A 12,307-nucleotide genomic window follows, 5' to 3' on the forward strand; every position below is an offset into this window, starting at 1 on the left:
TGATAAGCTCTTTAATCAGCAGCTGGGCTGAGAGCACAAGGAAAGCATTAACTCTAGCAGTGATGAAGGGCATCTCACTGAGCACTAGTCCCACACAGGGAGAGTAGAATAATATCCGCGCCTGCCTGGGACAGAAAAACAGCAGTGGGCATAGATCAACATCATGACATGCACCTTCAGTGTCTCTTGTAACTTCCCCATACACTTACATGTTGGGCTTGGGCGAGCATGTACGTGTTTTTAATGGGGTGACAGAAGACAGCGTATGTCTAGGAAGAGCAAAAGGATTGAGTATTAAAATTCAGTTGGAAGCTCCTAATACAGAGTAGGTTGTTGACTGTTCCCACCAAAACAAGAGTTCAAACAATAATACCCTAGTTGTTCTACCATAAGTCTTTGGGGTGGAATATCTAGGAAAACTCATTTAATGGTGAAATCCATCCAAAATAGATTTTTGGGTAAGTCATAGACTCTTCTCTGATACAATAATACTAATAAGTATCTCCACTAAATGATCAAGATTACCTTGATTTGGATACTGTTCTGGGACTTCTCGTCACATGGGGTGCAGGTCTTTTCAAGGTTCTTGCGCGCAGGGGGTCTCTGCAGATTTAAGGCTGCTAGTTAGGAGTTCGCCCCGGCCGGTGGCAAAAACTTAGCTATACTATTACTCACGCTCACAGAGGAGTGGGTGACGTCACCACTAGGATCTACGGATCGTCAGTAGCACCAAAAACTATTCAACGCGTTTCGAGCAAATTACGATGCTCTTCGTCAGGGAATCACTTGAATGCTACTGTTGCTTTCTTTATACACTGCGTGCAGAATTATTAGGCAAATGAGTATTTTGACCACATCATCCTCTTTATGCATGTTGTCTTACTCCAAGCTGTATAGGCTCGAAAGCCTACTACCAATTAAGCATATTAGGTGATGTGCATCTCTGTAATGAGAAGGGGTGTGGTCTAATGACATCAACACCCTATATTAGGTGTGCATAATTATTAGGCAACTTCCTTTCCTTTGGCAAAATGGGTCAAAAGAAGGACTTGACAGGCTCAGAAAAGTCAAAAATAGTGAGATATCTTGCAGAGGGATGCAGCACTCTTAAAATTGCAAAGCTTCTGAAGCGTGATCATCGAACAATCAAGCGTTTCATTCAAAATAGTCAACAGGGTCGCAAGAAGCGTGTGGAAAAACCAAGGCGCAAAATAACTGCCCATGAACTGAGAAAAGTCAAGCGTGCAGCTGCCAAGATGCCACTTGCCACCAGTTTGGCCATATTTCAGAGCTGCAACATCACTGGAGTGCCCAAAAGCACAAGGTGTGCAATACTCAGAGACATGGCCAAGGTAAGAAAGGCTGAAAGACGACCACCACTGAACAAGACACACAAGCTGAAACGTCAAGAAATATCTCAAGACTGATTTTTCTAAGGTTTTATGGACTGATGAAATGAGAGTGAGTCTTGATGGGCCAGATGGATGGGCCCGTGGCTGGATTGGTAAAGGGCAGAGAGCTCCAGTCCGACTCAGACGCCAGCAAGGTGGAGGTGGAGTACTGGTTTGTGCTGGTATCATCAAAGATGAGCTTGTGGGGCCTTTTCGGTTGAGGATGGAGTCAAGCTCAACTCCCAGTCCTACTGCCAGTTTCTGGAAGACACCTTCTTCAAGCAGTGGTACAGGAAGAAGTCTGCATCCTTCAAGAAAAACATGATTTTCATGCAGGACAATGCTCCATCACACGCGTCCAAGTACTCCACAGCGTGGCTGGCAAGAAAGGGTATAAAAGAAGAAAATCTAATGACATGGCCTACTTGTTCACCTGATCTGAGCCCCATTGAGAACCTGTGGTCCATCATCAAATGTGAGATTTACAAGGAGGAAAAACAGTACACCTCTCTGAACAGTGTCTGGGAGGCTGTGGTTGCTGCTGCACGCAATGTTGATGGTGAACAGATCAAAACACTGACAGAATCCATGGATGGCAGGCTTTTGAGTGTCCTTGCAAAGAAAGGTGGCTATATTGGTCACTGATTTGTTTTTGTTTTGTTTTTGAATGTCAGAAATGTATATTTGTGAATGTTGAGATGTTATATTGGTTTCACTGGTAAAAATAAATAATTGAAATGGGTATATATTAGTTTTTTGTTAAGTTGCCTAATAATTATGCACAGTAATAGTCACCTGCACACACAGATATCCCCCTAAAATAGCTAAAACTAAAAACAAACTACTTCCAAAAATATTCAGCTTTGATATTAATGAGTTTTTTGGGTTCATTGAGAACATGGTTGTTGTTCAATAATAAAATTAATCCTCAAAAATACAACTTGCCTAATAATTCTGCACTCCCTGTATAGACATCACTCCTCTGCATGCACCCTACCAGCGCCATGAATCCACCTGTGCCTCATTGAAAACCAAACAGTTCAATCTTGGAATTAAGGGCCCTGGGTATGAGTGCATCCATATTGAAAATCCATTGCGTTTCTTTTCTTGACATATTTTTTATGAAATCTCCTCCTCTTGCCTCCTTTTCCACTTTTTCCAACTTAACAAATGACGACCCCTCGAAACTCCCATCATGTATTTCTTTAAAATGTCTTGAGAGAGCATGCCCATCAGATTTTTTCTTTATATTATATATATGCTCACTTATTCGTTTTTTCAACTGTCTTTTTGTTCGCCCAATATATCGTTTTTCGCAGGGATATTTTATTACATAATTCACTCCTTGAGTATTACATGTTATATGTTCTTTAATATTATATTCATATGTACCTTCCTTATTCCTTATCTAAGTTAATAGTGTTAATAGTGTTTTTCAATGTTTTTCCGCATCCCATACATTTCCTACATGGGAAAAAAACAACTTTCAGCAAGTTTTTATACATTTTTCTCCCATTGGTTATGGCACCGCATTTTTTCGTTGGTGCGATTATATTACCTATATTCACAGTTTTTTTATATACAGAAAATGGGATTGTAGCTATCATATTCCCTATTATTTTATCTTCGTTTAAGACATCTCAATATTTATTTACAATTTTTCTCAGAATATGTGTCTGTTCGTTGTATGGAATAATTATGGGTGGAATTTTTTCTTTTTCACTCTGCGTGCTCTTCACGTTTTTTTCTGTTACATCATCTAACAATTGTTTCCTCTCAATCAGTCTAATCTCATCTTTTTGTTCTCTAAGTTTGTCTGCATTATATCCCTTGGGTTTAAACTTATCCTGTAATCTTTCTGCCTCCCTCTCATATTCAGTCACCTCTTCTAATACAAAGAAATTGGCTTCTAGGTATATTATCCAGCCATCGGAGTAGGTGGCAGCTTCCCCTTGCGATATACACTGTAACTATTTGAATCTGTGGGCTTCTCATACGTTTTTGTACATATATTTTCTCCAGTTGTATAAATGGTAAGGTCCAGAAAGTGGATTTCTTTAGTACCATAGGTTGGAGTAAAATCTAAATAAAACTCATTTTTATTAATTTCTGTTAAAAAAGTTATTTAAAGCTATTTCACCCCCCTCCCAGATAAAAGTCATGTCATCAATAAATCGCTGCCAGAGGACGAGGCCCGTCCGGAGCTCACCGTTGGGGTGTATGAATTCTTATTCCCACCACCCAACGTATAGATTAGCGAACCCCGGTGCGACCTCGTCCCCATTGCGGTCCCCCACGTCTGTAGGTAAAAATTATCTTTATATTTTAAAAAAATGTTTTGCAAAATGAATAAAATGCACTCCCCTATAAATTCTATTTGTGCACTGGACAATTTGCCTCTATTGTAAAGGAAATATTTTGCTGCTGCACAACCCTTTTTATTCTCTATCACTGTATATAGCGATTTTACGTCCAACGTACCCATAATATAACCCTCTCTCCACTTGATATTACTTAAAATCTGAAGTACATGTTTAGTGTCTTTCAGATAGGTTGGCAATGCTTGCGCACACTATTGGTCTCCCAGGGGGCCTATTTGCATCCTTATGAATTTTTGGATTCTGATAGAAGATGGCTATTTTCGGATGTTTAATATCAATATACCTGCTCTCATGTTTATGTAAAATGCCTTTATTTTTCGCTTTTTCAATCAGATCTTTTAATTCCTTTTTAAAACTCTCCGTAGGATCTCTTTTTAAAAGTTTATAGGTTTTCGTGTCACTTAGTATGTTTAATATCGCTCTATCATAATCATCCCTATTCAATATCACAAAACCCCCGCCTTTATCTGCTGGGCAGATAATTATTTTATTGTTTTCTTGCATCTTGATCATTGTTTCTTTTTTAGATCTTGTAATGTTACTCTTGTATTTAATTTTTTTCAATATTTTCGTTTTTCTAATATCTCTCGTTACTAGGTTCGTAAAAGTATTTAATGATATGGAATATTCATTCACGGATCAATTCTAGACTTAGGTTTCAGATCAGTATGTATAAATGGGTCATTATCTGCTGATGTTTCTTCCTTATCTGTCTTACTATTTTCCTTCTTTTTATATCTCTCCAGTGCTAGACGCCTTACAAACTTGTGAATCTCTATAAATGCCTCAAACTTGTTAAAAAAAAGGTTGCATGGGCGAATTTTAGCCCCTTCTCCAGAATTTCCTGTTCTGCCTTAGTTAAGGTATAATTACTTAGGTTATAGATTTTTTGCCCAACATTTACGATATTTTGTTCATTATGCCCCGCCTCCTGTTCTTCTCTGTACTTTATCTCTTCTTCCTACTTTCTTCTTTTTGGCACGTTTCCCTCCTCTACATCCACTTTTGGGGTACCTTTTGTGTAGGCCTTGAAAAAATCCTGTCTGACCGCTTTTTTTTTCAACTACATTTCTATTTTTCCGCATTTCTCTTTTCTCTTTAGGTCTTACTACTCTCTCTAGCAATACTTCTGTAACATTAACATATTTTTTCTTTTTCCCCTGATCATGCTTCACCACTTCCTCTTCATTTCCCTTTACTTCTATATCTTCACCAATTCTTTCTTTTTCTTTTATTTTTTCCTTTACTTCTATCTCTCTTCCATCATAAACCTCCAAAGGACCAAACCGGTTTTTTGTCTGAATTATAGGTGTATCCCTCAAACTATAATTCATGGAACCTCTCGGGTGTAGAGATGTCCCGAACTATTCGCCGGCGAACAGTTCCCGGTGAATATCGCTTGTTCGCGTTCGCCGCTGCGGGCGAACATATGCGATGTTCGGTCCGCCCCCTATTTGTCATCATTGAGTAAACTTTGACCCTGTACCTCACAGTCAGCAGACACATTCCAGCCAATCAGCATCATACCCTCCCTCCCAGACCCCCCACCTCCTGGACAGCATCCATTTTAGATTCATTCGGAAGCTGCATTCTTAGTGAGGGGAGGGACAGTGTAGCTGCTGCTGATTTAATAGGGAAATCGATAGCTAGGCTAGTGTATTCAGTGTCCACTGCAGTCCTGAAAGACTCATCTGATCTGTTCTGTAAGGACAACACCCCAAAAAGCCCTTTTTAGGGCTAGAACATCAGTCTGCTTTTTTTTTTTCCTGTGTAATCTAATTGCAGTTTCCTGCCAGCGTGTGTGTAAGGCTCACAGCGTATACTGTGCCCACTTGTTACATAAAAAAATAATAATAATTTTTGACTGTGAATAAATAGCAGTCAGTTGCCTGCATGTGTTTGTGTGTTTAAGGCCCTGCAAGTGCATAGTGTCACCAGCGCAATTCATATCTGGTGTCACAGTAGATTACATTTAAAAAAAAAAAAAGTTTTTTGACTGTAATATAATAGCAGTCAGTTGCCTGCACGTGTGTGTGTGTTTCGTGCTCTGCAAGTGCATAGTGTCACCAGCGCAACTCATATCTGGTGTCACAGTAGCTTGCATTTTAAAAAAACAAAAACTTTTTAAGGCCCTGCAAGTGCATAGTGTCACCAGCGCAATTCATATCTGGTGTCACAGTAGACTACATTTAAAAAAAAAAAAAGTTTTTTGACTGTAATATAATAGCAGTCAGTTGCCTGCAAGCGCGTGTGTGTCTCGTGCTCTGCAAGTGCATAGTGTCACCAGCGCAACTCATATCTGGTGTCAGAGTAGATTACATTTAAAGAAAAACAACAATTTTGACTGTGAATAAATAGCAGTCAGTTGCCTGCACGCGTGTGTGTGTTTCAGGCCCTGCAAGTGCATAGTGTCACCAGCGCAACTCAGTTGCCTGCACGTGTTTGCAAGTGCATAGTGTCACCAGCGCAACTCAAATCTGGTGTCACAGTAGATTACATAAAAAAAAAAATAATAATAATTTGACTGTGAATAAATAGCAGTCAGTTGCCTGCATGTGTGTGTGTGTGTTTTGTGCCCTGCAAGTGCATAGTGTAACCAGCGCAACTCAAATCTGGTGTCACAGTAGATTACATTTAAAAAACAACAACAATTTTGACTGTGAATAAATAGCAGTCAGTTGCCTGCACGTGTTTGTGTGTTTAAGGCCCTGCAAGTGCATAGTGTCACCAGCGCAACTCAAATCTGGTGTGACAGTAGATTACATTTAAAAAAAAAAAAAAATTTTGACATTGAAAAAATAGCAGTCAGTTGCCTGCACGTGTTTGTGTGTTTAAGGCCCTGCAAGTGCATAGTGTCACCAGCGCAACTCATATCTGGTGTCACAGTAGCTTGCATTTTAAAAAAACTAAAACTTTTTTGACTGTAATATAATTGCAGTCAGTTGCCTGCACGCGCGTGTGTGTTTTGTGCCCTGCAAGTGCATAGTGTCACCAGCGCAACTCAAATCTGGTGTCACAGTAGATTACATTTAAAAAAATATATATATTTTGACTGTGAATAAATAGCTGTCAATTGCCTGCACGTGTGTGTGTGTTTTGTGCCCTGCAAGTGAATAGTGTAACCAGCGCAACTCAAATCTGGTGTCACAGTAGATTTATTAAACAAGAAATTTACAGGACCAAGTTTGAAAAAGCTTTGGCGATGTCGACCTGCGGATGTGGAATGTAGTGGGAAAAACATGAAGACTGCCATCGTCCCATTTTACGTATTATATGAGCTGGGACGCCGTGTTTGGATGCCGCAGATGCGGCCCCGATCCGGAAGGAGTGCCCGGATATGGAGGCAGCGTGGAACCCTAGACCTGAAGCTAGAGAGCGGATATGTTTGATGAACTGTGCAGAAGAGAGCGAGAGCACGGGAAATGGCAGCAGGGGACTGTTAGAATTTCTATCACTGAGAGTGGAGAGCAGTCAGTTTAGCACTGCCACTGGGCACCAGGGATTGAAGGTTTTGAAATACTCGACATGAACCGGTGGACCGACCTGGGAGGTTTTAGAAGTGGGTAGGAGGAAAATGAAGTGATCAAGTCTATGGAGGAGCTGACTGATTGCTGGGCCTAGATGTTGAGCTGAGGTGCAGCAGAACTCCCCTGGTCTGAGGAACCCATAAAAGCTGAGATAGAGGGCAGCCTTAAGGATCAGGCTTTTGAATGGCCCGAAAGGATTACCATCTAGGGCGGCAGAAATCTTTTGAAATAATTCCCCTGTGACTGGCTGTCTGGTGGGAGTGGATGAAGAGGAGAGCTTCTGACTGCCTCTCAAGACTGCCTTGACAGCCTGGGAAGAAAAGAAGGAGATGTGACTGGGATGGTTGATCATGTAATGATGCTGGATGCCCGCTAGGTAAAGTCTGATGGTGTTGTGAGACAATCTGAGCTTTTTATGGCAGTATGCCAAGAAAGCCAGGATGAACGAGACTTTGTCCTTGTCCCCCCTAGGATGAAGGCGTGAGAATTGTTTGAAAGTGTTCCACCCGGTTTGGTAGTTCCTAGCTGAGTTGGCCGAGAGTGACTTGCGGATGAGACCGCGGGCTACCGAAATGTAAGTATTTAATCCATGATCAGGGCTTCGAATCCTGGAGGGTTGATTCCGACTCTCCGAGCTCCTGGTATGATCTGAAAAAATAAATTAAAATTTAACCGGGAAAGGGCATTTGCTGCAGTGTTCTTCTTACCCTGTACGTGCCTACAGATGATGTGGAAATTTAACTGCAAGGAAAACCAGGTAAGTCTGCGAACTAGACGCATGACCTTGGGGGAACTGGACGTACCTCTGGTGAGGATGTCGACTACCGCTTGATTATCCGTCATGAAGCATACTGGCATGTTTTTCCATGACTGACCCCAGACATGAGCAGCCGCTACGATGGGGTATACTTCGAGAAGGGGAGAGGATTTGGCAGCCTCCTGGTCCGAAGAGATTTGCGAGGGCCAAGGACCGGCAAACCACTGGTCCCCGCAAATGGCTCCAAACCCGAGGGATGCGGCAGCATCAGAAAACACTAGGGGGAGGCGTCATTCCAGTGAGGGACAAACAGTGAGATGCCGTTCCAGCTGGACAAGAAGACTGACCACATGGCCAGGTCTGCCAACGCATCGCGTTCTAGATGAATGAGGGAATGCTGGTCTGAGGCCGTTGGAAGGAGTCTAAGTAGCCCGGAGATGAACGATCTGCCCTGCGGCATGATCCTGGCGGAAAAGTTGAAAGACCCCAACAAAGATTGGAGTTCCAGCTTTGACACTGTTCGAGTGCCCACGAACCTGGCTACTGATTCCTTGAGCCTGGTCAATTTGTCCAGGGGAAGTCTGGCCTCCATTTTGATGGTGTCTAGGGTGATACCTAAGAAGGTGATTACCTTGGGAGGACCCTCAACCTTTGAGGGGGCTGCTGGGACGTTCAGGTTGCTGAACAGGCTGAGTAGGCTATCCAACCTATCTGGAACGTGATTAGCCTGCTCGATGAGTAAAAAATCGTCCAGATAATGGATTACCCTCGGACAATGGGCATGATTTACTAGGATCCAGTGAAGTGCTTGGGCGAAATGATCAAAGAGCCAGGGGCTGCTCTTTGATCCGAACGTCAAGCGGGTGGCAAAATAATACCGTTCTTTCCATTTAATGCCATAAAACTTCCACAGATGTGGCAGGATTGGCAGCAGCTTAAAGGCATCCGAAATGTCTGACTTTGACAACCAAGCTTCTGCTCCGACCTGTAGGATTAGCTGTATGGCTTCGTCCAAAGAAGAGTACTGCATGGAGTACTCTTCTGACGGGACCAGAGAATTGAGACTAGGGGTGCTGGATGCATGAGGAGCAGACAAATCGTAAATTAGTCTTTTTTTATTTGAAGATTTTTTTGATACTAAGCCTATGGGACTAACACGGTGCACAAGGAAGGGAGATTCTGAAAATGGGCCAATCATGAAGCCTTTCCGTAATTCTGCATCCAACAGTTCGTCAACTGACACAGGGTCTGCCAAGGATGATAGTAGGTTAGGGCACTCCTAAGCGACCCGCGGAATGGTGACTAACCCTGTGTGAAAACCCTCGGAAAAACCATTCTTAAGGAACAGGACAAAATCAGGGTCATGGTGGTCTTGGAGAAGGGAGAGTAATAGGTCGATGTTGATGTCGGCTAGTCAGGAGCGTTTGGCCGTTCGCTAGGAACAGGAGGACTGGGGGTGGGCCCTGAAACAGATGGAGCAAATATGTAGCGCTTTGCATTTATCATAACTGCAGAAGCCTAAATTGAAATTATTGCAAATTTGGTTTTTGCCTAGGAAGGTGATGGGACGCCCAAGTTTATCCGTGAATGGGTTGGGTTTTTGCGCTCCGGCGTTGGTGGTTGGCCTAGAAGGGGGGGTTGGTGACGTGGGGGCACCAGTCGGATGAATAAAGGACTGACGGACAGTTAGAACATGTTGGGGCTTTCTGGCCGGCAAAATGCCTGCAAAAGAGCTCCATATCAAGGACAGACCAATTTGTGATGTGCTGATACTGGAGAAAGGCCGCTGCTGCCTTTGCTGAAAATGACCGGTGATAATCATAAAAAGCGAAACCGCCGTATTTGTAACCTAACTCAGTGATTCTATACATGTAAATGTCTAACTCTTCCCTTCTGTGGGGGTGCGCGGAGCACACGATATCCCGGTATAGACTAAAGGTTAGCATGAATTCGGGGATGGAGAATTTTCTATTGAGGCGGGCGTCCTTAGACCTAAGGACGACAGATACATCACCGCAGGCAATCGTCTTGTTCTCAATTGTGTTGTGGGTAGAAATAAGGATAGCAGCCAGATTGATGTCCTTTCCTGCCAAAACATCTCGCACGAAAAAAGCGGGGGCGAAGTCGGGAGTGCTGAGACCTGTACCTGGGGCGATGGAACGGGAAGTGGAAGGAACAGCTTTGGGTTCTGGGGGAGGAGGAGACGTGGAATCCTTGTTTTCGATAGCCTGAAGCCTGGTATCAATATCGGAAATTGATGATGCTAGGTTATTGATGGTGGCGTGGAGTTGGGTCAGGAATAATTGGATGGTGGACATGGACACCTGCTCGTCGGAGCCCCTGGGTGGTTCAGGGAAAAGCAATCGATACAGCTCAGCTTTTCGCGCTGAAGCAGAGTGGCGGATCCCCTTTTTTTTTAGTTCGATAATCAACTTGGGGATAGTCCAATTTCTGTATGAAGCGCGGCTGGCTGGTTCGGAGATTGCTGATTCTGGAATACCTGTAGACATCGAATCTTCTATGTCGGAAACGTGGGACATGGTATCGCTGTGAGTGTGGGCACACCGTTTGAGCCGGACCCTGTTGGGAGGACCTGAAGTTAAATAACAAACCCCTATGCACAAAAACATAAAAAACTTTTTTTTACTTACCTGGAGCCAAGGATGGATTAGAATGGAACTTTTTAGAAAAATCACTGCCAGCAGTTTGAACAGCCCGGGTATGGCCGCGAAGAGGGTGAAACTTCTCACACCCTGTGAACCTGAAATTTGTACGTGAGGAAGAAACTGGTACCTGCGTGAAGGTATGCGCCCAGACCGAGTGACGATCAGGGAGAGATGAAAAAACCTGAACGAGGAGAAAAGAAACGACAACCTGAGTGTGTCAGGCAATTCACGAAAACGTTTAGACCGTGCTGGATGATCGGTCTTGGAGAATAGGAATGCAGCCTAGAGTTGGTGCTGAAAAGAGAGACGAGGAGAACGTGCTGACGAGACAAGGAACCTTGCGCAATGGGTGATGTGATGAGTGGACAGAAGACGTACCTGAAGTATTGGAACAGGCAGATAAACATAAACTGGACCGAGGGACAGGTGGACGAGATGACGTGACCTGGACGTATCAGGTGAGGACATGACGTGACCTGAGCGTGTCAGGCAGTAGACCACAAGACGACCTGAAAGTGTCAGGCGAACAAAAACACAAACAACCCGAGCGTATCGGGCAGAGGAACGCGGTACGACCTGAAGGTATCAGGCGACGGAAAAGACATGACCTGAACTTATCAGGTGAAACAAACGTGTCCTGAGTGTAGAAGACGAACATGACCTGAACGTATCAGGCGACTCGGAAATGTCAGGCCCTGCGGCACGACCGCGGCCCGGGACGCATCGGATGACGCGAAACCCCACTGGATGCCAGCCCCGAACTGAAAAAAGGTCATCAACAGATAAGATGGAGGTGGTGGTGGTGTCCGCCGAGGAGGAGGAGTACGGAGAGCAGGACGGACCCTGCCAGCCACAGAAGGATGCACCACCCCACCTGATGTGGGCGAAGAGGTGGAGGTGGAAGAGGCCGGACCCTCCCGGCAGATGGATTCCCTCCCCCCCAGCTCCAGATAAGGAGGAGTAGGATGTCACTAGCCCCCACCAGGAGGGTAAATATGTGCACACAGCAATATAATTCTGTATCCATGCCTCTTAATCTGAATTCTAAGTAATTTTCTTTTTTCTTTTTTTTTATCCTAACAGTACTCATTAAAAAAAATAATAATAATGAGGCAGATGCAGCAGGAACATGATGCTGCTATAACAAAGATACAGGAGCAGGTGCGGAAGTTGCAGGTGCTGTACCGCAAACGCATGAAGGAAGTGTCAGAACTGCATGGCCTACTTAAAAAGTTACGTTAGAGCCATGTTTGTTAATAAATAGTTTTTTTTTCAGTTCTAACATGTGCTTCGGTTTAATTTTAACCAATAAGGTTGCAGTAAGGCCCCTTTTGTCCAGGGTCAAACTCATCAGGATAAGGACAGATAGCAGCAGCAGGTAATTGGTAATGGTGTATTATAAGGCCTACACATAGCTCGGCCTAAAACATCAGGATCAGGACAGACAGCAGCAGCAGATAATTGGTAATGGTGTAGTATAAGGCCTACACATAGCTTGGCCTAAAACATCAGGATCAGGACAGACAGACAGCAGCAGCAGGTAATTGGTAATGGTGTAGTATAAGGCCTACACATAGCTGGGCCT

The sequence above is a fragment of the Bufo bufo genome, chromosome 8, assembly GCF_905171765.1.
Source record: "Bufo bufo chromosome 8, aBufBuf1.1, whole genome shotgun sequence".
Taxonomy (NCBI): Eukaryota; Metazoa; Chordata; class Amphibia; order Anura; family Bufonidae; genus Bufo; species Bufo bufo.